The sequence below is a fragment of the Drosophila navojoa genome, chromosome X (genome assembly GCF_054131105.1).
Source record: "Drosophila navojoa isolate 15081-1374.11 chromosome X, UAZ_NAV_1.0, whole genome shotgun sequence".
Classification (NCBI taxonomy): Eukaryota; Metazoa; Arthropoda; class Insecta; order Diptera; family Drosophilidae; genus Drosophila; species Drosophila navojoa.
This window is the reverse complement of record NC_142895.1, coordinates 27,955,220-27,972,200: the sequence shown is the minus strand read 5'-3', so window position 1 is coordinate 27,972,200 and position 16,981 is coordinate 27,955,220. Positions and strand designations below refer to the sequence as shown.

The 16,981-nt window shown below is 44.5% G+C and overlaps 1 pseudogene; it reads left to right on the top strand.

Annotated features, from left to right (window-relative positions):
- Positions 1 to 3,802: 3,802 nt before the first annotated feature.
- Positions 3,803 to 5,836, top strand: LOC149090764 (uncharacterized; annotated as a pseudogene).
- The last annotated feature ends 11,145 nt before the right edge of the window (positions 5,837 to 16,981 follow it).

The window sequence follows — 16,981 nt, the reverse complement described above, 5'->3', positions numbered from 1 at the left end:
ATCGTCGTGGGATATTCGAGAAATTAATCGGAACCATCGTCGTAGAAGTATCGTCGCGGGATATTGGAGAAATTAATCGGAATCATTGTCGTACAAGTATCGTCGTGGGATATTCAAGAAATTAATCGGGATCATCGTCGTAGAAGAATCGTCGGGGAATATCCAAGGAATTATTATCGCCGTGGGATATTCAATAAATTAACGGGAATCATCGTCGTGGTACAGCCGAAGTATTCACACCGTTGGTAATAGGCTACCGTCGTTGGACATTCACACCATCATCGTAAAGCACCTATCGTCGAGGGAACCATTAAAACTATCGTCAAGGACTATCAACCAAAACCACTGGGGAATTTCGTCGTTGAAATCAAAGCAAATAACAACACGCAATGACGGGCAATACAGGCTGGGTTAGTTATAGGCGAAAGGCGGAGTTGGAGGCCATTCTCATCGAACTGGGACTGGAACCACATGGTCTCGTGGACGAGCTGCGGCGGCGACTAACCGCATATATCAATAGGGATGATCTCAGTGAGGAGGTGCAACAGAGGCTGGATTACTGGGCCGAGAGTTACGGCAACCGGCCATCCCCGGACTCGCGACCACCCAGCCCCAACCCCCCAAAAGACGAAAAGCAGGCAGAAGTCGAGCCAGACCGGTTGAGCGGGCCTACACAGCTCCTCATTCCGCCCTTGGAAAACCCTCGGACAAAACTCACCATAGCATCGACACTAGCGAACACCATAGGCCCAATCAGAGGAGATGACCCGCCAACCCGGCAGATAGTGCAACCACGGAAATGGGGGGTGACATTTAATGGCCGCACCGACCCGTTACGTTTCATCGAACAACTGGAGGTGCGGGCAGTAGGCTACCAAGTGGATGTCAGCTATTTGCCGCGAGCGATGCCAGAGTTATTGACTGAACGGGCCGAGGATTGGCTGAGGGGAAGCGGACTCCAAGGCGCGACATGGGAAACTTTTAAAATCGAATTTCTGCAATTCTTTCTCCCGCCGCGGTATTTCAAGCGCCTTGGAGACGAAGCAGCGCGTAGGCGAACCGTTTCAGGACTACCTCAATTGGAGCGAGCATACGACAACATGGTGCCCACGTATCAACTGTATATGAAGCGCGATGAATGCCGAACAATAACAGAACTGACACGACTGGCCGTTACCTACGAAGAGTTACGAGAGTTGGAAGGACAAAAAGAATCAGCCAGGAATCGGCAACCCGCAACTATCGCGCCACGTGGACATGTTAATCCTTTCCGGAACACCCCGAACCCGGAACACCGCCGCGACTCCGGAGGACAACGCGATAAATCGATCAGTGACACACGGGGACGGGGTACCAATGGACGTACGAAGAGCATGTCATCGATGCGGAGAAATAGGCCATTTTTCTAGGGAATGCCGCAGAGCCCAAGTATTATTCTGTTGGGACTGTGGCCAGAGAGGAATCATGACGCGGGATTGCTGCCGAAGGGCCACACCGGGAAACGAATCCCGTTTCCGTCCATCAGGGGATGTGGCGGAGACGAGCCAGCCCGCTCCCCAACACCGGAAGAACTAATTCAAATACAAAAGGGTCGAATCGTCGCGACGGTGGTGGTGAATGGGCACCGGCTGGATGGCACCATCGACACAGGGGCGACGAGGAGTTTCGTCGGAGCGGATACGGCAAGGAGGTTGGAATTGGTGGAGGCAGCCGGGGGTGTTTGTACCCGAGTAGCTTTAGCAGATGGGACGTCACGCGAAGTCGACCGCACCGTTAGAGCTGACATAAGGCTGGGAACTCGGGGAGTCACGATCCCGGTACTCGTCTTGCCGACGCTAGTGGACGAACTAATCCTAGGAATGGACTTTATGGCGGCTATGCAGACCACTACCCAGTGCGGGGAACATCGCGCGATTATTAGAGAAGGGACTCAGACGACGACGCCGGCGATCCACCGTGGAGTCTCTCTTCGGCCCTCATCGATGGGGAATCCACGTGACGGTACTCCGACAACCCAAGTCGCCCAGGCAGGACGGAATGAGGAACCCGAGGGCGATGGCCAGGCAGCAAGTATCCCGATGGCGAGGAAAAGGGAAGTCTATCAACCAAGTCCAGAGAACTCCCCCACAGGCCAGGAAGCGGAAAACCCAGTCGTGAATAATCCAGATGTGTCGATCGATTCTATGACCTCAGAGGGACCACTCACATCGCGGAGCATAGGATAACTATGAAAGATGATCGACCCATCAAACAACGCTACTATCCGAAGAATCCGGCCATGCAAAAGATCATCAACGAACAAACAGATGAGTTGTTGGCACAGGATTGTATCGAACTTTCACGGAGTCCCCACAGTGCGCCGATAGTATTGGTACGAAAGAAGAACAACAAATGGCGTACCTTTTCCTCCGTTGGCTTCTCCCACGACTGCTCGAGAATCTTTTGTATTTTGATTACCTTGGTCTCACCATGCTCCTGCTTATATACCAAATATTCAATCACACACCCCACATTCAGATCATCGAAGAAATCTGCTGCAATATGCTTCTCAAAGCATAGAAAGTTGTCTATAATACCAGTTTGATTACTTAAATGTGTGATGACACCCTTGCGAGACGAGCACATAGTGGCAAATTCTTCGCTCTTTCCATTCTCATCGGTTTTGCTCTCACTGTTCTCAGTTACGGGCACTTGGTCTAGGAAATCATGCTCTAAGGCAAGCAGATCGCGGTTCTGCTGCTGTTTCTTTTCCAGGCTATCGTACATCCAGTCGGTTTCGCTTATATAGTTGAGTTCGTTTCGTAAAAACTGCAAACGATTCAAATGGCTGTCGTTTGATTCCTCTTTATAGCCGCTTTCGCTTGTTATCAACGAAATAACTTTATTTGTAGGCTGGCTGTCGAGCTTCTTGATCTGTAAATGCGTTAAATGTGCTTAATTTATGCTTTTTATTTTACGTTTTTCAAGGAAAACTCGAACCGGCGTTTGCAAACTTCGAAGTTACAGACTATACATTTTTTTTTAAATACATTGTATTTTTTTTTGTAAAAAAAATTTAAAAAAAAAAAATATTATTTTAATTCATTAAAAATTTAATACACAAAAAAAAAAATGTAAAAAAAAGAATGTTACAAAAAAAAAAAATATTAAAAAAAAAAAGAAGTATAATATTATGTTTTAAGAATACAACATAGCTATAAATATTTTTATTTTAAATAACTACATTATATTACGTTATTTTTTTTTAAAAGGGGAGGTGTAGTATGTTGTATGATACACATATAAGCATATGCTCACAGTATAGTAGTGTACACAATATATGATTTTACATATGCCCGAACATTATCATGCCCACAACATAGCAACACTTTGTTGCTTTATTTATATTTTAACAGCTATACATAAGTAATATGATCGGTCACTTATGTATAGACCGGCCTGCAGCGTGGGATCTGCAACGTAAGCATTGTTACGCCGCAGCTTAAACGCTAAAATGTATATGCCTTCTGCATATACATACAAACATATATACACACACATACCACATGCTATATACTCCCATTCTGCCGCTGCTTTTAGCGACAGAATTCTTTATGTAAACTTTATGTATTTAGACTAAGACGAAACCTTTTATAATTCAATAAATCATTCGCAAAATGACAACATAACTGATCAGTTCATTTTTATTATTACAAAAGCTTTCAAGGATTACACGAGGCGGGCAGGTATCGAATTACAACATACCGCACCCTACAGCCCGAACCAGAACCCAACGGAGCTTTCAAACAGGACAGTCAAAACCATGATCGCACAATACCTAGCGAAACGTCAAAACGAATGGGACACCCTGTTACCCGAGTTCAGCCTGGCTATCAACTCTAGCGTCTCGGACACGACGGGATACAGCCCGGCCTTCCTAGTACAGGGGCGAGAGCCAAGGTTACCAGGAGCCTTGTATGAGGAAGTCACCCCAGGAATAGGCAGAGCGACCCCCACAGCAGAGGCAAAACAAAACGGGCAAAACAGCTACAAGAAGTATTCAAGATCGCCCACACAAATGCCAGTAACGCCTCCGCAGAGCAAGGTCGACATTACAACATGCGGAGAAGGGACTGGCGTCCCACCCTGGGATCGCTAGTGATGGTACGCACCACTTCCTCAGTAAGGCAGCCGAAGGATTCGCTGCTAAGTTAGGCACACGGTATGATGGGCCGTACAAGGTCGTCAGCTTTGTATCCACGAACATCGTAAAATTACAACGGCCAGGCACAAGACAGCGGAGGACGGCCAACGTGGCCGATCTAAAGGAGTTCCACGAAGTCCCCGGCGACGAGGAGAATCAAGATACGAACGCCAGGATAGCTTAAGGGGCGGGAAAAACACTTATCTTGTATTAATTCTAAGTCACACGAGCTAGACATAAGGCACTATAGGCAGACATTAGGCAAAGCGCAGGCATTAGGTAGCGTTTTCCCCTTGTTCTTACTAATATTACGATTAAAACACCCCACAGCACAACTGAGCGGCAGCCTCGACGTACGCGCTGGAGGGACGGTAACCGCTGGGCGGCCCAATTGGCACAGGAGGAGGAGGCGGCAGCTGCCGCAGAACGACGGAGGGAGGCAGCCCACAAGGCGGAGAGGAGAACGCAACAGCTGGCGGCGCACCTTACGCAGCAGTGGGTCAGCCACCAGAGTCGGTACTACCCGGTGGTGACCGCAGAGCGTCAGAGAGCCCGTCGCGAGGCTCAGCGAGCGCGGGCAGCAGCTTTTGGGCCCGGTGTCCGGCTAGCAGGGGAAGAGCGTGTGGACCACAGCTTTGCTTGAAGAGGTGTACCTGGCCGTGTTATTGGACCGGGCACTGCCGGAGTCATCCAAGGTCACGCCCAACACCAACGCCCCAGCCATTACCTTCCACGAAGCCGACACCACTAAAACCATCACCACATCCCAGGCCCCCAACACAACCCTCATCGAAGTTACCTCCGACAACCCCGTCGAAGCCAGCAGAGACATTAACCCCACCACAACCCTCATCGAAGTTACTTTCGACAACCCCGCCGAAGCCAGCAGAGACATTAGCCCTACCGAAGTTAAGTCCGCCAACCCCACCGAAGTCAGCAGAGCCATTACTCCATCCACACCCACACCCGCAGCCTCAGCCTCGTCCAATTCGTGCACCACACCCCCATTTCAAGGCGTGACTCCTACATGGACCCTGTCCGACGATAGCGGCTGGGACGATGAGGCGGAAACAGAGCGCCTGCAGAGCTCCCCTGAGGAGAACGACGAGGACCAGCGAGCCACCCCGCTCCGCCTACCCCAAACCTGGCTAGACGACCCGGGCAGCCGTGTGGAGAGGGCTACCATGTCCATCGACGGCGGCGAGAGAAGACAGAGCAGGACCCACCACCGGAGAAGGGCACCTCCCAAATCCCTAGGACACCCGGGCGCATGCTACCAGCTCAGGGCCACTGGGTAGCCACGCCCGCAGGATGGCTGACCACCGAGACCACCCTGCCATACGATCTCGTGGCGCACGTGGAACGAGAGATCCAGGAGCCGGCTCCGAAACGCATCCGTTACGCCAGGGCATTTGACGGACAGCGCTACCGGATCAGCCGGCATCGCACCGGACCACCAGCCATACTGCGGCTAGGGGAAGCAGCGACGCCAACGGACCCGCAAAACACCCCCTCGTTTGGGGGGGGTGATAAACCACATTTATCCCCGACCCCGAGAAAACTGTTTCCTTAATCCTTTTTTCACCCCGATCTCAATAAAATAGCAAAGATAAAGAAAATATGTTTATTTGGAACAAGTCAGGTACACCCGTCGTAGTAATAGCACAGGGTATATATATTATATAAGATATATGCAAAACTGAAAGCGTAGAGGAAAAAAAAAATAAATAGATGTAAAAATATATGATTAATGAAATAGTAATTTTTAAACATAGTGTAGCAATAGTGTAATGTAGAATATATATAACAGAGAGAAACAAGTAAGAAAACTCTAGTCGAGAGCGCTCGACTAGATACTACCCTGAACCAAACTAATAGAAAAGCACATTTAGTATGGTTCAAATTTCAATTTCGATGTATTTAAAAATATAAATGAAATAGAAAACTCATTTAATTAAAAATATAAAAATTTTGAAACAATCAAAAAAAGAACTACGACAGCTCTGGGTTTGAATCCGAGACCTCGCGATCGAGCGCCGCGCCTTCTACCATGACACCACCCCTCTGTTCTGATTTGCAATGGCAAAACTGAAATAGATTCACTGCTGCAGCGCCATCTAGAAAATCTAAGCCAAACTAACTGCTGATGTGACTTTAAGAATGTGCAAGAACAACCAAAGTAATAACAAGTAAGAAGACTCTAGTCGAGACTGCTCGACTAGGAGATACCCTGAACCCTCCAAGCTGATATTCTTATCATTCTGCACTTCTTTTATGCACGCACACATACATTTACATGCATCCACCCTCACGCGCCCGCGCTCTGCTAACTGCGCAGTAAGCAGCGACTGCGCTTGGGCTGCGCTGCAGTGTGGGCAATAGTATGAGAATTTACTTGGTGAATAACTTCGTTTGTAAACATACGATCTTAATGAAACTTTCAGGGCATAATTATATGGTCAAAATGTGTGTACATTCCAAAGCACAAGTCTCTAGTACTTGAAATACGTTTTTTACAAATTGAGGGCGAAGGGGGCGTGGTATCCAGAATCTGTTGATTACAAAATGTTTGTATTCATCATATATATATACACAGTAAATCTGAAGTCTCTACATCTAATAGTACTCCGATGAGGCTCAAAAAACAAAATCAATTTTTCGATTATTCTCGATAAAAAAGTTATCGGATGAGTTATCGAAAAAATAAAGCAAACTCGTACTGCGTATGGTATACACGAGTATGCACACAAAATTTCAGCTCTCTAGCTTTTATATCTTCTGAGATCTCGGCGTTCATACGGACAGACGGACGGACGGACGGACAGACGGACAGGGCTATATCGACTCAGCTCATCGTGCTGATCAAGAATATATATACTTTGTGGGGTCTGCGATGATTCCTTCTGCCTGTTACATACTTTTACACAAAAACATTATACCCTGATTTCCCATTTTCAATGGGTTCAGGGTATAAAAACGTACATATAGTATGGTTAAAATTTCAATTTCGATTTTTTTTACATGCATTTTTTACACATGCATCCATCCTCCCGCGTCCGCGCTCTGCTAACTGCGCAGTAAGCACCAACTGCGCTTGGGCTGCGCTGCAGTGTGGGCAATAGTATGAGAATTTACTTGGTGAATAGCTTCTTTTGTAAACACATTCCAAAGCACAAGTCTCTAGTACGTATTGGGGGTATCCAAAATCTATTGATTACAAAATGTTTGTATTTATCATATGTATATACACAGTAAATCTGAAGTCTCTACGTCTAATAGTACTCCGATGAGGCTCAAAAAACAAAATAAATTTTTCGATTATTCTCGATAAAAAAGTTATCGGATGAGTTATCGAAAAAATAAAGCAAACTCGTACTGCGTATGGTATACACGAGTATACACAACAATTTCTCTAGCTCTTATATCTTCTGAGATCTCGGCGTTCATACGGACGCACGGGCAGACGGACGGACAGACGGACAGGGCTATATCGACTCAGCTCGTCGTGCTGATCAAGAATATATATACTTTGTGGGGTCTGCGATGATTCCTTCTGCCTGTTACATACTTTTACACAAAACCATTATATCCTGATTTCCCATTTTCAATGGGTTCAGGGTATAAAAACGATAACTCATTCCGATACTTTTTTATCGATAAAAAACCTTATCGAAGATCGCTTAAAAAATTATATCTCCTACATCTTTCAAGCTAGAGTCTCCAAATTGTAAATATATATTAAGATGCATTTTATACAATTTCGATTTCTGTTAAAATTTACCACCCTATATGCTTTGGCAAATATACGCATATTAATAATACAATCATAATCATAAAGTTTCCGGTAGAAAGTACATCCACAAGAAAAATTAATAAACAATTCATTTCCAATATTAAGCATACACGGTCGTGTCTGTATGTTTATGCATGCGTGCGTATGTGTGTCTGTGTGTGTATTTCTGGTGTAAGCAGGAAGAAGCAAAGAATTATCATTATTATCAAGATGAAATATCAGTTGCTCGAAGGGTTCAGTTGATATCGTAGTCAACCAGTCTCGACTAGAGCATTCTTACTTGTTTTTATTTGGTATAAAAAACAAAAACTGTAACGAAGTCGGAAGACTCCTATCTCTTTTTTTTCATGCACACCCTATTTATAATTTTTTAAGGATCTTAACAGAAATAAGAGTTATGTATCCAATTGTATCTCCGCTCGCAAAGTGAGAAGTTCGGACTTAATCTGTTTCGCAGAGCAACATATTTACTTCTTTATGCATACTTACATGCCTGTATGTATGCATAGCATATTTCTTGACTGCTGCAGGCTGCATTAAAAGTTGGTCATTCACAATTTTGGGAGTTGGCGTTCGAGGAATGGCGAAGAGTGAATAAGTGCAGGGGACAGCAGCAGCAGCAGCAGTGGGACTGGCGGCAGCGGCAGAGGCGGGGGCAGCGTTGTGTTTGATTGCCCTGCCGTTTGTCAGCCGGCATTCATACACTCAATTCAAAAATTCATTCAATTCAATTGAAAAATTGCGTTGAATATTTGACGTATGGCATGCCAACTGGGCGGAACGTGCGGGGGCAGGACTTAGGGCCACATCAGCTGTCATTGGCAGGCACTGAGCGACAGAGGCGGGCGCGGAAACGTGGGCGTGGGCGTGGGCAACGTCTACATCGTCGTCATTGCTGGTAGCCAGCAAAGCGTTAAAAATGACTGTCATAAATTAATGAGCGACGCCCGATTAAGTGACGCATTGAAATTGAATTTTGCTGAATTGCATTCATTATTCATTTAAGGATACTTCTCAGAATCTCAGCGAATTCTCTTCTCCTCCCGCCTTTCTCTCTGCCTCCTTCTTTCCTCTATCTCTCCCTGTATCACCTCAGGCCAACGCACAAGGCAGAGTTAATTGCACGTAAAAAGTGCACCGAGCAGTTAGATAACAAAAAGAAACACAAACAAGTAAGAAAACTCTAGTCGAGACTGCTCGACTAGGAGATACCCTGAACCCTCCAAGCTGATATTCTTATCATTCTGCACTTCTTTTATGCACATACACATACATGCATCCACCCTCAAGCGCCCGCGCTCTGCTAACTGCGCAGTAAGCAGCGACTGCGCTTGGGCTGCGCTGCAGTGTGGACAATAGTATGAGAATTTACTTGGTGAATAACTTCTTTTGTAAACATATGATCTTAATGAAACTTTCAGGGCGTAATTATATGGTCAAAATGTGTGTACATTCCAAAGCACAAGTCTCTAGTACTTGAAATACGTTTTTTACAAATTGGGGGCGAAGGGGGCGTGGTATCCAAAATCTGTTGATTACAAAATTATTATTATATTATTATTCGATTATTCTCGATAAAAAAGGTAACGGATGAGTTATCGAAAAAAAAACTCGTACTGCGTATGGTATACACGAGTATGCACACAAAATTTCAGCTCTCTAGCTTTTATATCTTCTGAGATCTCGGCGTTCATACGGACGAACGGACGGACGGACGGACAGACGGACAGGGCTATATCGACTCAGCTCATCGTGCTGATCAAGAATATATATACTTTGTGGGGTCTGCGATGATTCTTTCTGCCTGTTACATACTTTTACACAAAAACATTATACCCTGATTTCTCATTTTCAATGGGTTGAGGGTATAAAAAGCAACTAACTGACCAGCAACAATGCAAGTCAAGCGTTGATTCCCTATCGCCTGCACCTCGAGCTCCAGTTACGAAATATCAAATCCCAATCTAGGCATAAACGTGACAATAATATGAATCAGTAGATTACGTCGCCGTCGCTATCCATGACCATGCCCATGTCGTTGTCCATGTCGATGGCGAGTTCAAGTTGGCAGTGTCAGTGTCAGATAGCCGTCGTCAGTGTTACTCTGTCCCCGGCATGTTGCCATTTAACTTAATGCCACACCCGGCGAAACGGTTTGATTCTGGTATTAGAGAATGCCTCCTGCAATTGCCAATTGGTCGCTGGACCGCTGGAATTATGCCAATGGCGACTGCGAAAACGTGCCGATTATCCAGATAAAGTAAGTAATTGTTTCGCCAGCTGCCATGAAAACATTTCAACAGCTAATTAGGGATTCGTGACAAAGTCGCAGCACAAGCAATCCCTGAGCGGAGCTGCCAGAGCTCTCAGATTGAATTAGCAACACGAATTGTCATTCTTTCAGATCAGAAATTCCGTTAGGCTTTGATAAAAGACTTGCTGACCTCAATTAGATATCGAGCGCCAATAGTCTAGCATTCTTCATATCGAAAGCTTGTGGACGGAGCATAAGTTTATTATTAGTTATTAGTTATTAGTCATCAGTCAATAGTCATCAGTCGGACAACGACAGAAAACATAATGCACATGGACACCACCTACCAGCTGTATATGAAGCGCGACGAGTGCCGTTTAGGAACTGTGGGAGTAAGAGGGCCAGAGAGAACCGCTCCGAGCCCCACGCGACCGGGAGGTCACAACCCCGCTCCTCGTCTTACCTACGTTGGCCCAGATCACGATGAAGGACAACAAACCGATAAAGCAAACCCAAGGAATCCGGCCATGCAGCGAACGAACAGGTAGATGAGCTTCTAGCGCAGGACTGTATCGACATTTGCCGAAGCCCTACCAAAATATCGCCGTTACACATTCAAGCTTGACTGTTAACGAAAAGCTTTTCGATAAATTGACTGCATAGGAAAGCTTTCGACGTGTGCAGCAAAAGCTTCATGTTCGCGCATGCGTCACGATCTTATTGATCTAATTGAGCGTATTCAGTGGCTACAATTAGTTAGTTCTTTTAAAATGTCTTCTAAACAAAGCACATTTCTTTGTACCCCTCGGCGGCACGGCAATATATTTAAAGCCTGCTCTTGACACGGGCTCCCGTTTTATTGGTCGTCATCATTCAAGAAGTAGTGGATCAACGCCGGAGCAATAATATATATATATATATGACGCGCACTGTAATTGTGCTTCTATTTTCCTTTATGCGTGCCTTCGAACTTGTGCGTGTGTAAGTCGAGCCTGTGTGTTCGATGCCCTTGAACAAAGAATGCTCTATGAACGAGTATGGTGGTTGTTTTGGTCACACATGAGCGCAACTTGCATAGTGAAATTATTGAGAGTATTTGGTGGTCAGTATGTGAAATAAGAGTTGTTTGCTATTTCGCGACTGTTGTAATTTCATAAGAATATTGCATCAGCCGTTTGGTGTGTTGTGACTGGAATATGATTTTTAGCATGGAAATGTCCCATTGTAGCTGGGCGACAGCGTTTGTAGCTGTCGCTGAGTGTGGTTCGGTGGCGAGCACAAGAAATGGCTGAGAAAAAGAAGTCAGTTACGTTTAGAACTTGTCCGCCGCTGAAACTCGCTGCACAATGGATATTAACCAAGAGAATACTAGCGCTTCAAGATCAGAAGTGGGATTCGGCTCACTATCTACCACTCCGAATGAGCCACTACGAATATTAATGGAGCAACAAAATAACAAGTAAGAAGACTCTAGTCGAGACTGCTCGACTAGGAGATACCCTGAACCCTCCAAGCTGATATTCTTATCATTCTGCACTTCTTTTATGCACGCACACATACATACACATGCATCCACCCTCACGCGCCCGCGCTCTGCTAACTGCGCAGTAAGCAGCGACTGCGCTTGGGCTGCGCTGCAGTGTGGACAATAGTATGAGAATTTACTTGGTGAATAACTTCTTTTATAAACATACGATCTTAATGAAATTTTCAGGGCGTAACTATATGGTCAAAATGTATGTACATTCCAAAGCACAAGTCTCTAGTACTTGAAATACGTTTTTTAAAAATTGGCAAATTGGCGAAGGGGGCGTGGTATCCAAAATTTGTTGATTACAAAATGTTTGTTTTCATCATATGTATATACACAGTAAATCTGAAGTCTCTACGTCTAATAGTACTCCGATGGGGCTCAAAAAACAAAATCAATTTTTCGATTATTCTCGATAAAAAAGGTAACGGATGAGTTATCGAAAAAATAAAGCAAACTCGTACTGCGTATGGTATACACGAGTATACACACAAAATTTCAGCTCTCTAGCTCTTATATCTTCTGAGATCTCGGCGTTCATACGGACGGACGGACGGACGGACAGACGGACAGGGCTATATCGACTCAGTTCGTCGTGCTGATCAAGAATATATATACTTTATGGGGTCTGCGATGATTCCTTCTGCCTGTTACATACTTTCACACAAAAACATTATACCCTGATTTCCCATTTTCAATGGGTTCAGGGTATAAAAATTTAATTGAGCTTGTAAAAGCATTGCAATCAAAGGCAGCTAAAACAAGTAAGAAAGCTCTAGTCGAGACTGCTCGACTACGAGATCCCCTGAACCCTGCAAGCAACTGATATTTCAATAATAATTAGCAAACACACACGCACACACACACGCATCCATACAAATACACGCACACACACACGCATACAAACAAACACACGCACACACATACACATACAAACAAAGACACGCATACACACACACACTCACATATACAGGGGATTGCGCTTGGGTTGCGCTGCAGTGTTGGCAATATTATGAGAATTTATTTGTTGAATAATTTAATTTCTAGACGTACGATCGTAATGAAATGACTTTCAGAACGTAATCATGATGTTCAAATGTATGTGTATACCGAAGCACAAGTCTCTAGTATTTGATATACGACTTTTACAAAGATGAGGGTGAGGGGGTGGATATAGGGGCGGGGGGTAAATTTTAACAAAAACCGAAATTGTATAAAATACGTCTTAATATATATTGAAAATTTGGACACTCTAGCTATAATGATGTAGGAGATATAATTTTTTAACTGACTTTCGATAAGGTTTTTTATCGTTAAAAAAATAGCGGAATGAGTTATCGTTTTTTAGTGATAAACTCGATATGCACGCGATATATACGGACATTTTAAAAAAAAGTTGAAGTCTCTAGCTCTTATATCTTCTGAGATCGACGCGTTCATACATACGGACAGATGGACGGACGGACGGACGGACGGACGGACGGACAGACAGACAGACGGACAGGGCCAAATCGACTCAGCTCGTCGTGCTGATCAAGAATATATATACTTTGTGGGGTCTGCCACGCCTCCTTCTGCCTGTTACATACATTTCAACAAAACCATTATACCCTGATTTCCCATTTTTAATGGGTTCAGGGTATAACAACAAATAATAAGCAGCCTGCAGCATGGTGCGCTACAGTGAATATCATCATGGCGGAAAATCCCATAAAAGGCAGTGCGTTAGTGATGGCCTTGAGTGCAGCGTTGGATGGCAGTGCATCGCAGTGGCTTTCACAAACTTGTTATCCTGACATAACTTGGGCCGAATTGAAGGAACTTTTTGTTCGGCGCTTTACCAGTGTGGAAACACCAGCAGCTACCTTTTTGGCAATGTTATCAAGTTGCCCGGCCGACGGAGAATGCCTCTCGAATTACGCTAGTCGCATGATGACATCACTTATTGATAAATGGCGTGAGATGGATGTAGAACAGATTGCTATTTCAGTGGCGCTTGCTAACTTGGCTCACGTTGATCGCAGGTTGCAGCGATTGACTTTCACATCGAACTTGCGCACTAGGAATGAGTTGCAATCCGAACTTAAAGCTTTTACATTCAATAAACGCAAGAAAGCTCCACAAGAAGACTCGGCTCCATTGGATACGAAGCGGCAGAAACTGTCAATAATAAAGTGTCATCACTGTGGAAGAATGGGGCACAAGATCGCTGAGTGTAGAGCTAGATTGCAGCCCAATTTTCCTTCCCATGTTGCAGAGCGTAATGGCAAGAGCGCATCTGGTCATCATCAACCATCAAAAGTGACTTGCTACAAGTGTGGTGAGGCTGGCCACACTTCAACCTACTGCAGTAAGCCTAAAACGGAAAAGGACAAGGGTGCGCATCAGGAGAAACGAGTGCATCGTGTGCACTTAGCTTTACAGCAGCAGCTTTTTTCTTTGGGAACGAAGAAAACATATATGTATAGTAAGAAACTAATTTTAAATTTGCACGTCAAGCAGCAAAAATCATATTAGGAAATTCCGAATTTATTATCTCGCAGTCGATCAACTATCCAATCCTTAATTGGACGTTTTAAATACGAAGGGCGACTAGAGAACAAGCGAAAGGTCGAGCAAGCTAACAAACGCAGATCAGCTAAATATTAAGTCGCGTTGGATCCATTTGTTTGAGTTACGGCAGTGCCTAGGGATGGTGTCGTGATACAGACGGTTTATGCCGAACTTCGCGTTGCTGGTGGAGCCGATGACGAGACTCCTTAAGAAGGGCCAAAAATGGGCGTGGATTTGGATTTGTGCTGCAGACGGACGCCAGCGATTACGGCTTGGGCGCAGAGATTGAGGGCTAGGAACGGGTAATCGCCTACGCTAGCCGGAAACGTTTGAAAACACGCGCTTAGCTACTCAGCCACGGAGAAGGAGTGCATCTCGATCGTTAAGGCGATCAGGAATACGCGGTGTTATCCAGAGAGCCATAAGTTTGACGCAGTCACAAACCACCTAGCGTTGAAATATCTCAATTCCATCGAGAGCCCCAAGGGCAGGATCGCGCGACGGGCGCTAGAATTGCAGCAGTATCAGTTTGAAGTTCATTATCGACGAGAAGAACTAAATGTTGTGACCGAATACTGTCAGCAATTGGTGGAGATCAGTGTCCCTTGCAAATGGATAGCGAGGATGGGAGGGAGGATCAAGGAAGATCCGGAGAGATTTAAAGATTTAGTCGAGGAGAACGGACAGCTATACCGTAACCTGGGCCACCGAACAGACGAAGTTGGGTGTCCCTGCCAATCAGAGTAGTAAGGTGCTGTAAGGCGGCTCGCTGAACCGCCTCACATAACTTTGTTATTCTTTTTAAAATGGGTCAAGGGACGCGCGCAAGTCGCGGCGATCAGCAATGCAACTCTGTCCTTCGCGGCGAAAGTTCGAAGAGCCGACGCCGTGGTGAGTTGCATTGCCGACGCCGAGGCCGATCGCGGCGGAGTCTTAGAGGCGGACGATGAAGAAGAAATTAGATTATTAAGTTTTGAGCAGCGAAGAGTAGCGGGTGAGCGCAAATAGCCTACTATTTTTTAAGTGTTATTTTTTTATTAAGTGAAATAAATGCGGATAGCGAAAAGAGCGCATGTAGCGTATGAAAGTTGCTGAAAATAAATTGAAAAGAAATGAAAACGAAACTCGGCGTATTATTTGTCTAATGATCTAAATACTAACAACGGTAGTGACTCCCCACTCTTTGTGCGTAATTGTCGATAGTTAGCAAAGCTGAAAAAGCTTTCGCAAGAGCTTTCCGATGCAATCCTTATCAGTTGCGAGCTTCCAAACTGAGCAGATGTTCAGCACGTGTTTGGTTGCACTTTTTAATGTTTCTTGATTTATCTACAACTTAAAAAAATTAAAACGAAAACAATTTTTCTTTTAGAAAAGGTATGTATTAAAAAATATATATATATGTTTGTGGCCTTTCTATCCATGTGTAGCAAAATAAATGTGTTTGAATTATGTTGTTTTATCCAGTAAGATTTTGGGACTTATACCAACATCTGTGGACTAGAACTTACAGGATTCAAGTATATTCAAGTTTTTGTGGTGCTATCTCGTTCAAAATGGTAGACGCCTACGGTAATCTTTTGAGTCTATTACACTTTTTTGGTGCTATGACTATCAAAAAAAAAAGTTATAGCTTATAATTATATTAACTTATTGATAACTTATATTTGATACAATTTTGAAAAACAAAAACCGCGAAAAAATAACTAACTGGCTTACAGAATAATGGAAGCAATGCCATTACAACAAATTACTCTTCGAAAAAAAAATCAGAAATGGCTTGATGATACACTATTTTTGAATAGTATTATGCCGAATTCAAACATGGGTCGACCCATGAAGGATTTCGGTGATATCTGCCCAGAAATACAGACCAGAAATGTGTCAAGTGTAGTAGAGGAAACTACGTGCGGTGGTGGCAACAAGCACTAGCCTGTATAAATCTAGAATACATCAAAATAAAAGGTCATTGGACGCACAAGTACAATTGCCAAATCCGTAACTGCAGTACATAAAGAGGGCTGTGATGGAAACAGTGGACACGCAACATACCGGCAAAAGTTTTGATAAAGGTGAAACCAATATGCTCGATCAACAGCTTTTCTCAGTGTGCCTTGTACCGTTACAAAGTCAAGCGATTTAATTAAATCAGAGAGTGACCATGTACAAAACCAAGTAGAAAAAATTCAACCAACAACTATCAATTTACACAAATTTCACATGAACATGGTGGATCGCAAAACATTTAGCGTCATTGCATAAGCACCTACCATGATATAAGGAATTTATAGAGCCCTACCAATAATGTCCGAAGAAGCACTTGAAGCCTTCCTGGCTAAGGATTTTAAGAATATACGCTTAAATCATATCCGTAAAGACTAGAGGCTAGGAAGGCAGTCTGGCCCAATGAGCGAGAGGACGAATCGCAACGTAAAGACCATGTGGGCGTAATATATCGAGGGCCCCCAGAGTTCGTGGGACGAACTGCTTTACTGGATTCTCACCTGCATTTCTGATGATGGGCAGAGAACCTCGCCTCCCGTCCATACTCTACGACGAGGTCACGCCTGGCTCAGCGACGGTGGAAATCGATGCATCGATGAGGGAGGAAATGATGATGGGCAGAGAACATCGCCTCCCTTCAACACTCTACGACGAGGTCAAAAAGAA